The 11,152-nt window shown below is 40.0% G+C and overlaps 1 long non-coding RNA gene across 1 annotated transcript; it reads left to right on the forward strand.

Annotated features, from left to right (window-relative positions):
* Nucleotides 1–799: 799 nt before the first annotated feature.
* LOC147798433 (uncharacterized) lies at nt 800–10,755 on the forward strand. The gene is made up of 3 exons (XR_015426220.1): nt 800–900; nt 6,141–6,286; nt 6,430–10,755. It is a non-coding gene; the product is annotated as an uncharacterized LOC147798433 (long non-coding RNA).
* Nucleotides 10,756–11,152: the final 397 nt, after the last annotated feature.

Consider the following 11,152-nt stretch of genomic DNA (forward strand, 5'->3'; position numbering starts at 1 on the left):
ATGCCAGCACCCACATGCCAATTCCGGGAAACCTCTATCCATGGTATGCATGTATAAATATGTACATGTACACGTACATTGTAGGGTACACCATGTACAGTACAATGTTAGTGCTTTGGCCGTGTTCAGGTGCAATCAGCAGGAAGCCAAAGGCACCCTGCATGCCAGCCGTCCAGCCCCTCTGTTTATCTTTCCAGTCAAAGTTGACCTCGCAACAAACCGTGGGATTTTTCCTTTTACACATATACTGCCTGCAACTGGCAAGGAAAGTTCGTCACGTCAAGGGTTATTTTACGTAATGCAGGTCCGCTAGGGCAGGTAGCAACCAGGTACCAACCACACATGCCCAGGTGTACAGTTTAGACCATTCTGATTATTTTGGCAATTACATGTACATGTAAATAGATATTTCTTGGAAACCAACAGATGTATTTTAGGCGTCACTTGTAACACAACCCACCAGAACCGTTACATTGCTCCTGACACACTTAACAGACCACTGAAAAAGTGGTATTATACTATTAAACTGACAGACCGCCCGCTCTTCTTCCGTGATTTACAGAAGCCAGCCAGACAGGCATTCATATCAACGCGTGTCTCTGACGGCCCTCGATCAACATTCGCTACGTATGTACGGAGACACTGGGCACGTCCTTGAATTTGACCGTTCGTGTAGTCCTTACAAACAACACCTGGCATCTGAAGTTCTTGCCTAGGCCAAAGTCAAATGCCTCAAATGAGGAACTGGAAAAGAGTACAAGTTTATAGTTAGACTAGTCGATGCTTTCTTTTTTGTTATAGTGCCATCACAGGGTAACTGTCATTACTAAAATCATGCTGAGACAGACTTAACTTACTGAACGAAAACTTCGGTGAGCAACACAGCTGCACTGCGAAAAGGTATGTTTAGAATGATATGTTCGCAATTCTTTGCAATTTTGAGGAATGGGATAAATGTAACGTTTCCACTGCTAGTACCCCTCCATGATGGCACCATTAATATATGTTCTTTCTCTAATGTGGCACCAACCGTCACACTGTCGATTTGGCAAATTGTATTCGACCTTGGAATAACCACGGACACTAAAAAGCCGCGCTCTTGCCATGCGCGGCATTCTCCGTTGTTTGGTGCGGGTCGCTTTGGTAACCACTAACCGCCACAATAAATAATGGCAGAAATTCAGCAACCCCTTCGTAATTTGGGGCGCAAGGTCAAAGGTCAGAAAGCATAGCAGCACTTGGTAAGGCAGGTGGGGACTAACCTACGCGATCTCTATAAATATACATGTACGTACATTTACATGTACAGTTATTATGTATACATGTATTACTATGTGCAGTCCTGGTTCGAACGTACAGTACAGCACAAGCAAATACGCACATTAACACATGTTCTCGCCTAAATTAGATCATGGTCCCGTTATTTTTTTAAAATTCTGCGATGATAGTCACGAGCGATTGACGAATTAATTCTAAATTCACTAACAAGGCCTAACTGACCGGTGACTTGATGCTGTACATAGACGGACAATATTTGACCTGTTTCAGCATTGGCAATAAAATGGTAAAATTGTGTGCCGGGGAAACAATTCAAAAATTAAAATATCCCAAAGTCTCTTACACCCAAAGTCGATGAAGAAGTGCGATTATAACAAGTCTGGGTGAACATTTTCTAGTTGAGCTGTTCCATTTTGTACAAAAGGACAGAATACAGATCTATTCATATGCACAGTTGTTTGAACTTTGAAGACGGTACAGACGCCTTCAATTATTATGGTAACATGCTTCAATTTAGCAATAGAAAGCCTAAGTAAATACTCGTACATAATGCAGACAGCACTGATTATTCAGAGGGACTTGTGATAAACGAGGGGTCCTGGCGAAAGACGATCGCCTCGTGGGATTGATAGAGCGCGTTTGGCTCGGCTGGTTTGACCATGGAGCTTATTAAACACATTCATGATTTGAAGGCCTGCCGTTTAAAATACTAATAGATAATATAAAGAGGTTCTACTTCACTAGAACGTTTCTTAGTTTTAGGGGATAAAAATAAGTATAAAATACCAAATAAAAAAAATACCAAAAATTGGACACCTTACTGGCTATGAAACTCCCGGATACCTTAACTTTCGTGCCTGGCTAAGTTTCGTGTGTAGGTGTTGTACGTGTGTACGTTTTGAAGCATCCAAGCCATAGTCGTGTAGCCTCATTTCTCACGTCCTTTCTAACGACGGTTTCCTAATCACTTATCACCAGTCACCACAAATAAGTAAAACACCTCAATTCCGACAAAGTGAAACCAAAGTTGGAAAACTAATTCAAATATTTTTAATTTCTCACACCCCCACAAATATTGCGTGGACATCAGGCACTGCCCAAATTTTTGTCAAGTGCCAAGATGGGGCATGCCCAACTATGTTGAAACAGTTTGGCATGCCCAACTTTGGGTGGAAATACTGAATGAAAGACAGGGCGCGGGCAAGTAGTCTTGCAATATACATGTACACTGCAAAATTAATCAACTGAGAAAAAAGGATCACATTAAATGAAAAATGACAGATTGCAAGAGGAAAACTTGACGAAAGGGGAGACAGCAAAAACTAGCTACCCTTACCATTAAAACGGGTAACAGCCCAGTTCTCGCAATAATAAATATTTAGTTCTGATGGATTATGGATAATGACGGTTGGGCGTGCCCAAAGTTGGCGATGGATAAAGTTGGGACAAAACTTACACACCTCGAAGTGAAGCAAGAATGGCGTGGTTCTCGGGTCAATCCAGGTTTGGGGACAGAGCTTTTTGTCATAGCGCACACGACTTGCACAAGCCCACTCACAATGACATGGGTGAGGTACTCGAGTACATGCGCATTTTTGTTGAAGCAATCACAATTCGTACTCATATTGGACATGCCCATGGCCGATTTCATTCAACACAACACAATGGCCAATATAAAGGGCCCTTGCGGACTTTTGTTGGACTACACAGCACGGAATGGTTCGATCCAGGACAAGTAGCACTTAAGGCATAGTGTGATATGCGCATATGGCTTCATTGTACATTTTAGGCGAACCGCCAAAACAGTTCCCGAGGCGCCATTGATAATGGTATATCAGGATTGCCCATAAGTGACCTACACAGTACACTAAGCGGACGCATAGGGATCAATAAAAGGTCTAAAGGTTATTCCTTGAGCTGAGGGATAACACACGAAGAGTACTTTTCGGAGGGTTGGTGGTTTATTATCTAGCTGATAAGCCGACCAACAAACATAAATCGGCAAATGCAAATTGCGAGAAGTTACCGCAGCGGCTTGTACAGATCAAGTAAATGTAACAAGCCTTCAGACTTCATGAAACGCAGCCAACCGCATCACATTAAGTTGGACTTGTTGAAAATGTCAGCAATGTTATTCGTATCACACCACGATCATGACGATTGCACGTTTATATCACTCTGGACTGAAAAAATTTACTGAAGATTCATCAAAACACTTGTTAAAACAAGTACCAAATTTACTTAACATCGTTGATATAGGGAAAATGGGTCGGTATGCAAGTATGCACAGTAACACATTTAATTGTGAGAAATATAATGAGAACTTTTTCCATCAACCATCGACTTGTAAGTGAACAGGAAATTTCTAAAATACATGTAGGCTAGCTCTTACCATGCCAGCATAATGATGCTGTGCGGTTCCAAACGTTAACCTTTCTATCCACAGTGAACAAGCGTGTACTGAACACTGGCAAGACAGCTCCGCTTGTGCAAACCACTCAAAACCCCCAAAACGTCGTAATGTTGTACCAACGAATTCACATCGCTTGTGTTATCAGCCAAGGGCACGGCCCATGAAGGATGTCCAAAATGTCCAGCCGTTGACCTATTGCAGGAATATAATGAATGGGATTAGGTAAATACGCGCTTTTCAAACATCCTGTCGAGAGCTATGGGGCAGACCATTTCAAGTTTGGGGGTGGGAAAATTTTAACCAAGACGGGTCACATTTCAGTGAACAGGATAAAATGTCACGGAGTCCACGGAGTGTAATTTTGGTGAATCAACGTAACTTTGAATCGAGGCAGTAAAAATTGCACAAATATAGGAATTTCTTTCCGATATAATTTTCCTTTAAATTTATTCCTCGAAGATAAACTATCATCCCTAAAACACTATTGTGTTGGGAATGAACAGGTTCATTGGCCAGTTGCGCATAGTTTAACATGCCGAACGAAGCGATAACAAAAGCCTCACCATTTTACACGTCTATTGTGCCCTGCTGCCGCGCTTATATGCCTCATGGAGATATGCAAGGCCTTTGAAAGGAAATAAATGAGGTTGAGGATTTAAGTATGAACACCAGAACCATGTTGCTGTTTCATGGCGTGCACAAGTTTACAAATGGTGAAAGTGAGCATGGAGTATTCATAAAAGAGTTAAAAAGGTGCATCAGAAAATAATTTCTTCGTCTAATCTTGGTCTTTGAATTCGAATTCTGGTGTTGTTTCCTCATTTAGTTTCCCCATTTCCTACCTCCATGATTTACCGCTTCAAGAACTGACGAATATTCCACCGCATCGTAATCCCAATATTAAAGGTAGAATCCCTCGATTAAAGGTAGAACTGCCCAAAACAAGGGGAACGGCCGTTCACACGATTTCAGAGAAGATTTCTGAGGCTGAGTAAATTTCCCACATTCACAGCTAAACTTCACTGACCGCAGATTCTACCACCAAAAAGTGCACCTTTAAACACGCACTATGTTGAATTAATTTGCATGGGTCGCTGAGTACGTAATATTGGTTATCTAGAATTTGAACAGTGGTAGGCAATCGGGTCCTATGTCCACTGATGTTCCGAACAAGACAGTCTGTAACATGATGCACACCGCTCAGTTAAATGACCTCTGTGCCTGTTAGTCATGCCTCCTCCTTGACAGAGTATCCCTGTCGGAACAATGATTGGAGAACACTTGTTCTTTGTGCAATTTAGCGGACAGAAAAAACGGTTTTGAGGCAAACCTTTGAAAGGAATTAGAATCACAAAAGGTGTGTGGAGTTACGTTTGTAACTTCAAGCTTCTTTCTAAGTTGACATCTGTTTATTAGTGGTTGAATGCCGGAATAAATTAGGATGCGTACAGAGAGAACTGCAGCATGGAGCAAATAAAACAGAACCCTTGCGAGAAAGGGAGTGGGTAATGGGGGTATGCTTTAGTACGAAATTCTTCGGTTCATTCAACAAAGCTAGACAAGGTTAAATGGCTCCTGTGCAAGCTGCCTGAGCTTAGTGGACCACTTCGTCACAATTTCCACTCTGAGAATAACTTTCCCTTTTCAATACATATACACCGACCAAGCCTCGGGTGCAAGGAACTTTTCTTTGGCCTAATTTATAAAATAAATGCAAATGTTTGGAGAAATTTATGTTCATTACCAGAGAGGATTCAAAGAAACAAATCAATAAATAGCAGGCTAAATGGATAGAAAAGAAGGAAATGGACACACAAAATAGGCCAGATGAATATTTAAGACTTGCACGTCTGCAGCAGGTCAAAGACATCATTTTACTGCAAGTGAAAGTCGAATTTATGGGCATAAATTATTTATTCCGGATGTCCAATTGCTATCACAAGCTTGCATGCCTATACTTAAAGCCTTATATTGAGTGAGTGACGCATATTTTAGTTGTTTATCATGTACACAACTGGTAACTCACTAGATATCCACATAATGACAAATAAGTCACATACAATGTACAAAGTAAAATTCAAAGATTGGTCTTCATATTTACGATCGCTATTTTCCAGGTAAATTGATTTTTTAAATGTCCATGGAACTTCGAATGCGGAAAACAAACAGTTCGGGTAACTGATCTGATGTTAGTGATGTTATTCATGCAGCTAGGTAAATATAATTCCAGCAGGGGATTTCCCAAATACCTATGTATGAACTTTCACACTTCAAAATATGTTGTTGTCTCATGTATGACAACGCTGCAAGCAGTACATATAACTTGACATGTTAATCATTAGTATTACCGCAATAACGAAGGTAAAAAGAATTGACATCAGTACTCGTACGCAGTGTCAAAACACTCAGTCAGAGAGATTGGAATTTTTTCGGCCTGCTTTCTTGACAGCATCGATGTATGGTTTCTGCGCAATCAGACCGAGATGAGTGCAATGTCGACTCTTCAAGACAATTGCAAAACATCTCCATCTCACTGCACAGTGAAGAGCTTCATCGTTTCGTTGGCAGCTTGGCCAGAATGCTGGATCCAAAACAGTAACTTCCACCTCTCTTAATCTCACTGCACATTCCTAACTGGTTGTTAACATAAGATTTAACCACTGATCAGAGATGGACATAAAACTTAAAACTGTTTTTGTCTTAACGGACATCTTTCCTTTTCTTTTTCCCTTTATTAGGTTGTTTCCACGTTGTCATTTACTCCACTGTGTTTCTTCACTGTTACAGCGAGAATGTGATGACTGGAAACAATGCTTATCCCGGTAATAAACTGGGTCAAGGGTCAATAACTGTGTTCAAAGGTTCGATACGCAAGATGGAAACTTAATTAAGCAACATTGGAATTTGGCAATCACAGTGCTTAGATAAGCCACTGCACTTCACAGTCCATCCGAAAACACACATTTTAAGACTCACAACGCGTACGGGGGAAAGGTGCTAAAGTATTATCCTGTTAAAGAAAGGTTACAAATGTGAGTATTACTTCAAGAATGGAGGCTTCAAGACACTTGATCGCACCACACTTTCCAGTGATCATCGTTTACATGTACATGTACATGTATAGCAAAATGAACACGTACACTGTACATGTATGTACATGTACATGTACATACCAAGTTGGGGCGAGTGCTGCCGTCCATCTTCTAGGACCTTTGACCTCTTTGCAAGCACCACGAAGCTAGCTGAGCACGAATCGACATCCCTGACCTCACTCGGTATGTTTATTTCCAGCCATTTCAGAGTCTGTCCGGCCCGGACAGTGTTCCACCAGTGTTTTGAAAGCATAACTGTTAACTCGAATATACATCTAATCTAACGACGTTTCAGAAAACTGTGTAACATTAACATTAACATCCTCCTAAAATCAGATCTGCGTCAAAAATATAAACTGGTTTTACCCACTGCAGCTTGAAGTTTGGGCCTAAGGAATGCACACACATTTTGTGACCGCACACTTTCCTCTGTGATTTTTAACTGTTGATGGGTTGCAGTACATACACTATGCACGTACACGCAAGCACATGTTGCTTCTCTACTTCTTTCCCAAGGCAAAAAAACTGCAGCTAGCGCAAAATCGTCAATTCAAATAACTTGACATATCAATTGCAAGTCATTGCAAGTGCAGCTTGGAACCCAACGAAACCTCTGAAAACAAGCCAAGCATGGAGGAGTGGGCGTGACTATGAAAGAATACACGCACCCGGGTCAAAAAGGTAACCTACTGAGTGGAGTCGCGGGTCACGCCGGGGAGATTACTAACTTTAATTTATAATCTCCATGCCCCAAACACGCATGTACTTTCTAAAACGTTCATTTTGGTTGTAGTGCTAAACACTGCTGTATGCAGTAATATGAAGCGGTCACAGTGCAAGCAGGGATTCTTGATCTACTAGAACTACGACGATGCAAAAAGCTTTGGCGGGAAATACCAAATAAAAAATAATCTTAAAACTTCAAAATTCTAATTGCAGAATTCGAATGAGACTCTTTCCTGACATGAATAGAACCATGGTCATTTGTTTTCACTAAATGCACCGGGGAATTTCTGCATTTACTCTAACGCTGGCTATCTTCGAAACAATAAAATAATGTAAACTAGTTTTCAAAATCTGCATGGACAATCGTTGAAATTACTTTTCCCCACATGCCAATAGTACTCGTTTGTCGATATGGATATTATTTTAAACGCACAAGAGCACAAAACTTGTTTGTACGGTTCCAAGGATGGACTTTGGCTTTACTGAACAAAGGCATTGGCCCAGATAAAATAAATTTCTTATCTTACTCACAGATACGTAGATAAACCATTAATCATGGAACCCATTCAATTGTTGGCATCACTGTAAGCGGTGCAAACCTGAAAACTGTAAAACAGGAACTGTAAATGATAGCCAAATCCACCTGGCCAAATGCAATTTTCATATATAGTTTCATTAAAGTGATAAAATGGGCATCAAACATCCTTTTGAAGTTTGACAAATTAGGGATTCACTTTAAAGGTTTCATGAAATAAAATTATTTTATTGCAACTCTTAAAATTGCATCTTTTTTCAATTTGGTTTTCCAATTTTTAATCTGTGTTAGAATAGAGCTGTGATGTCACAGTCATCCCAGGCATTGAACCTCAAAATTGCACTGACGTTTGCACAAAAGATGATGGCTCTTCATATTTTGCTGTTTCATTATTATGGCAATAAGCCAGGCAGCAACCTTTCCTAAGAAATGATATCAGTGAGAAAAATTGGAGTTAAAATTTGAATATGTCTTCCCTTGTTTACATCATGGCGACGTTGCCCTCACTTGTCCAGAAAAATACTAGACCATCGTTAACCTTTAAAAAGTGCAAAATTTCAATACATTCAACTCTAAAACTATTTCAAACAGTTTTTTTTACATTAAAGGAAAGTATAAAGACGCACAAAAGATGAATCTTAAAAATTCATTTTATAGATCCTTTAAACAAGGCTTCTCAGTGTTCTGCACAGAGGTGAAACTCGGCATAAAAAACCGGAGGTCATGCTGCCAACATTGAACAACGATCTTCTACTGTTCTCGAAAGGTCAACATACCAAATTTATTACCTAACTTTCTTATGAAAGAATTGCAGTAGGGTTATTTCACATATTCAGTTAAAATCCTATCCAGTCGTTTAGTTTCCATGCAGGCATTTTAATACCGGCACACGGGTATGCAGTCTGAATACCTACTGTGACCTGACCCGACCTTCTGCATATCAATACCACAGGGAAAAAGCCCTTCCAAGAGCAAGAACGTTACGCTTATCAATCTAACAGTTGATTTCAACTTTTAATGATAGGACGTATTACGAATAAGTCATTTAGCCGATACAGTTAAATCATAACAATTGAAGTGCTCCATTTGGTGCGTTGGAATCACGTAAGTAAAAGAAACATCATGTATAAGCCTTTCATGGCTTATAAAGACAAACGCTGGTTGAGTCTTCTAACATTCGGTACTGGTCATAGGACAATGAGACTGGGACTGCATTTCACAGAAGGCTGTTTGGTGCTTGGACGCGGCCTTTGAACTATTTTAGGCGGGAAGACACTCAGGCCTTCGTTGATATACGTTTGTTCAGAATGGTCGGCTGGCCTAAAGTCACCAGTGGGTACCTGAAATTATTCAGTGAAAATAGGCCACGGCCGATCACTTCAGACAATGGTTGCCTTTTAACCACAAAAATGAATGAACAAAAAAAAAAGACTCGAACCAGCATGATAAAAACCATTTAAACTCTAAATCTAACCTGACGTTATGTTTATAAGTTACGGTTGAATACAATGGCAGGTTAAATTTTATCACTATTGCTCACTGCGGAAGCAGGCAGGGATCCAGATGGAAGTTCCGTGGGTCAACCCCCTGCTTGAACACCAATAATAATAAAAATAACAACAACAATAACAACACTATGTGAATACATAAATAAAGTGAAATAACACTTATAACTAGTAAAAAATATGACATCCTGTAAGGGAGATTATTTGTAAATCAGTAACAATGTAATGCATTACCTATGCGTCTGTCTGTCCCAGACAACCGGATAGGCCTATAAAAAAATCTCACAGGTCTGAGTGACTACCCCTGGGAAAAAAATCCTGGATCCGCCCCTGGAAATGTGGACAAAAGGTAAAAAAAGTAACTTCCTTTAATTTCAAATAATCACATTGCTTTCGATACACACAGACTAAAACTATATTATTGTACACAATGTAGGCCCTTTTTAAAGTAACCCTGATGACATTCTATCGGGGCCCCTTGATTACTGAAATCTGTTTTATAAAACACCTTTACCAAGTCCATGGCCATATCGATGACCAATTAGTACAGACGCAACTTCGAAGCATTTGTGGTCATATAGGAGGGAGCACCTGAGCCAGAATTCACTTTCCACGTTTGTCCTCATGAGATACAATTCAGTTAATAAAATAACTTGTCGGGCTATATTTTCAAATTACTTATACAACCCGTTTTAACTACATGTACATATATGTTCAAGCTCAATTTGAAGAACAATCGAAATAGACTTAGAACAGTGTTGTTGTTTCTTGTTTAAATAAATGCATCTGAAGAAAAGAATTGCGAAAAATAATGGCAGAAAATAGGATTAAATATTTTGACCTTTCAACTTAGAAATTAAGTTATGCTGCAAAAAAAACCGTAAACCTTCGCACAAGATAAAAATGTAACTCTTCCGTATAAATAGCACGCATGGTCCAATGTTTTGACAAGTCCATCCGGAAGGAGATGAACTTCCGGGTGTACCGAACTTGTTTCATGACTAGGGACTGGCCTGCTACAGGCAATTCATAAAATCACAGCTGGCAGTCTCTATCGTGCGTGACAGTTTCGGAAGTTACTGACGGGGTAACAATGATGATCCAATCTTACAAAATGGGGCATAAGTCACCCAGTCTTGGTTTTGCTTTAGAATGCTAGCTGAGATTCTTTGCAAAGGAGAAAATACCCAGGGTTTTGGATCTCACAATAGGGTGGTTCTTGAAAGATTTGATACTCCCTAGATACGAAATAATTAAGTATAAAGATATTCGTCTTTGCTGTGTTTGTAGAACCAACCATGCAGACACAAAAAGTGCATTCGAAACTCATTTCGGGGGATTCTGTGATTGAAGTTCAGCAATCGAGGAAATCCTGATGAACAGTCTAGCCAGATTGAAAATTGTCTTTACAAGTTCCATGACATTATCAAAAGGATTACGTTTCTATGCAGCCTGAACAGCTCAATTCCTAGTATCGGAACACGGATCACAACAACCAAAGCAATGAAAAACCCTGGAACAATCGCTGTGTTCAAGTTGGAGCATGGTTGCCGAATTAATTTGTGTTGGTCAAAGGTTAGGAATCAAAACTGGTACGTAATTG

The sequence above is a fragment of the Acanthaster planci genome, linkage group LG08 (assembly GCF_054643075.1).
Source record: "Acanthaster planci isolate LZ-2023a linkage group LG08, COTS_SCS, whole genome shotgun sequence".
Taxonomy (NCBI): Eukaryota; Metazoa; Echinodermata; class Asteroidea; order Valvatida; family Acanthasteridae; genus Acanthaster; species Acanthaster planci.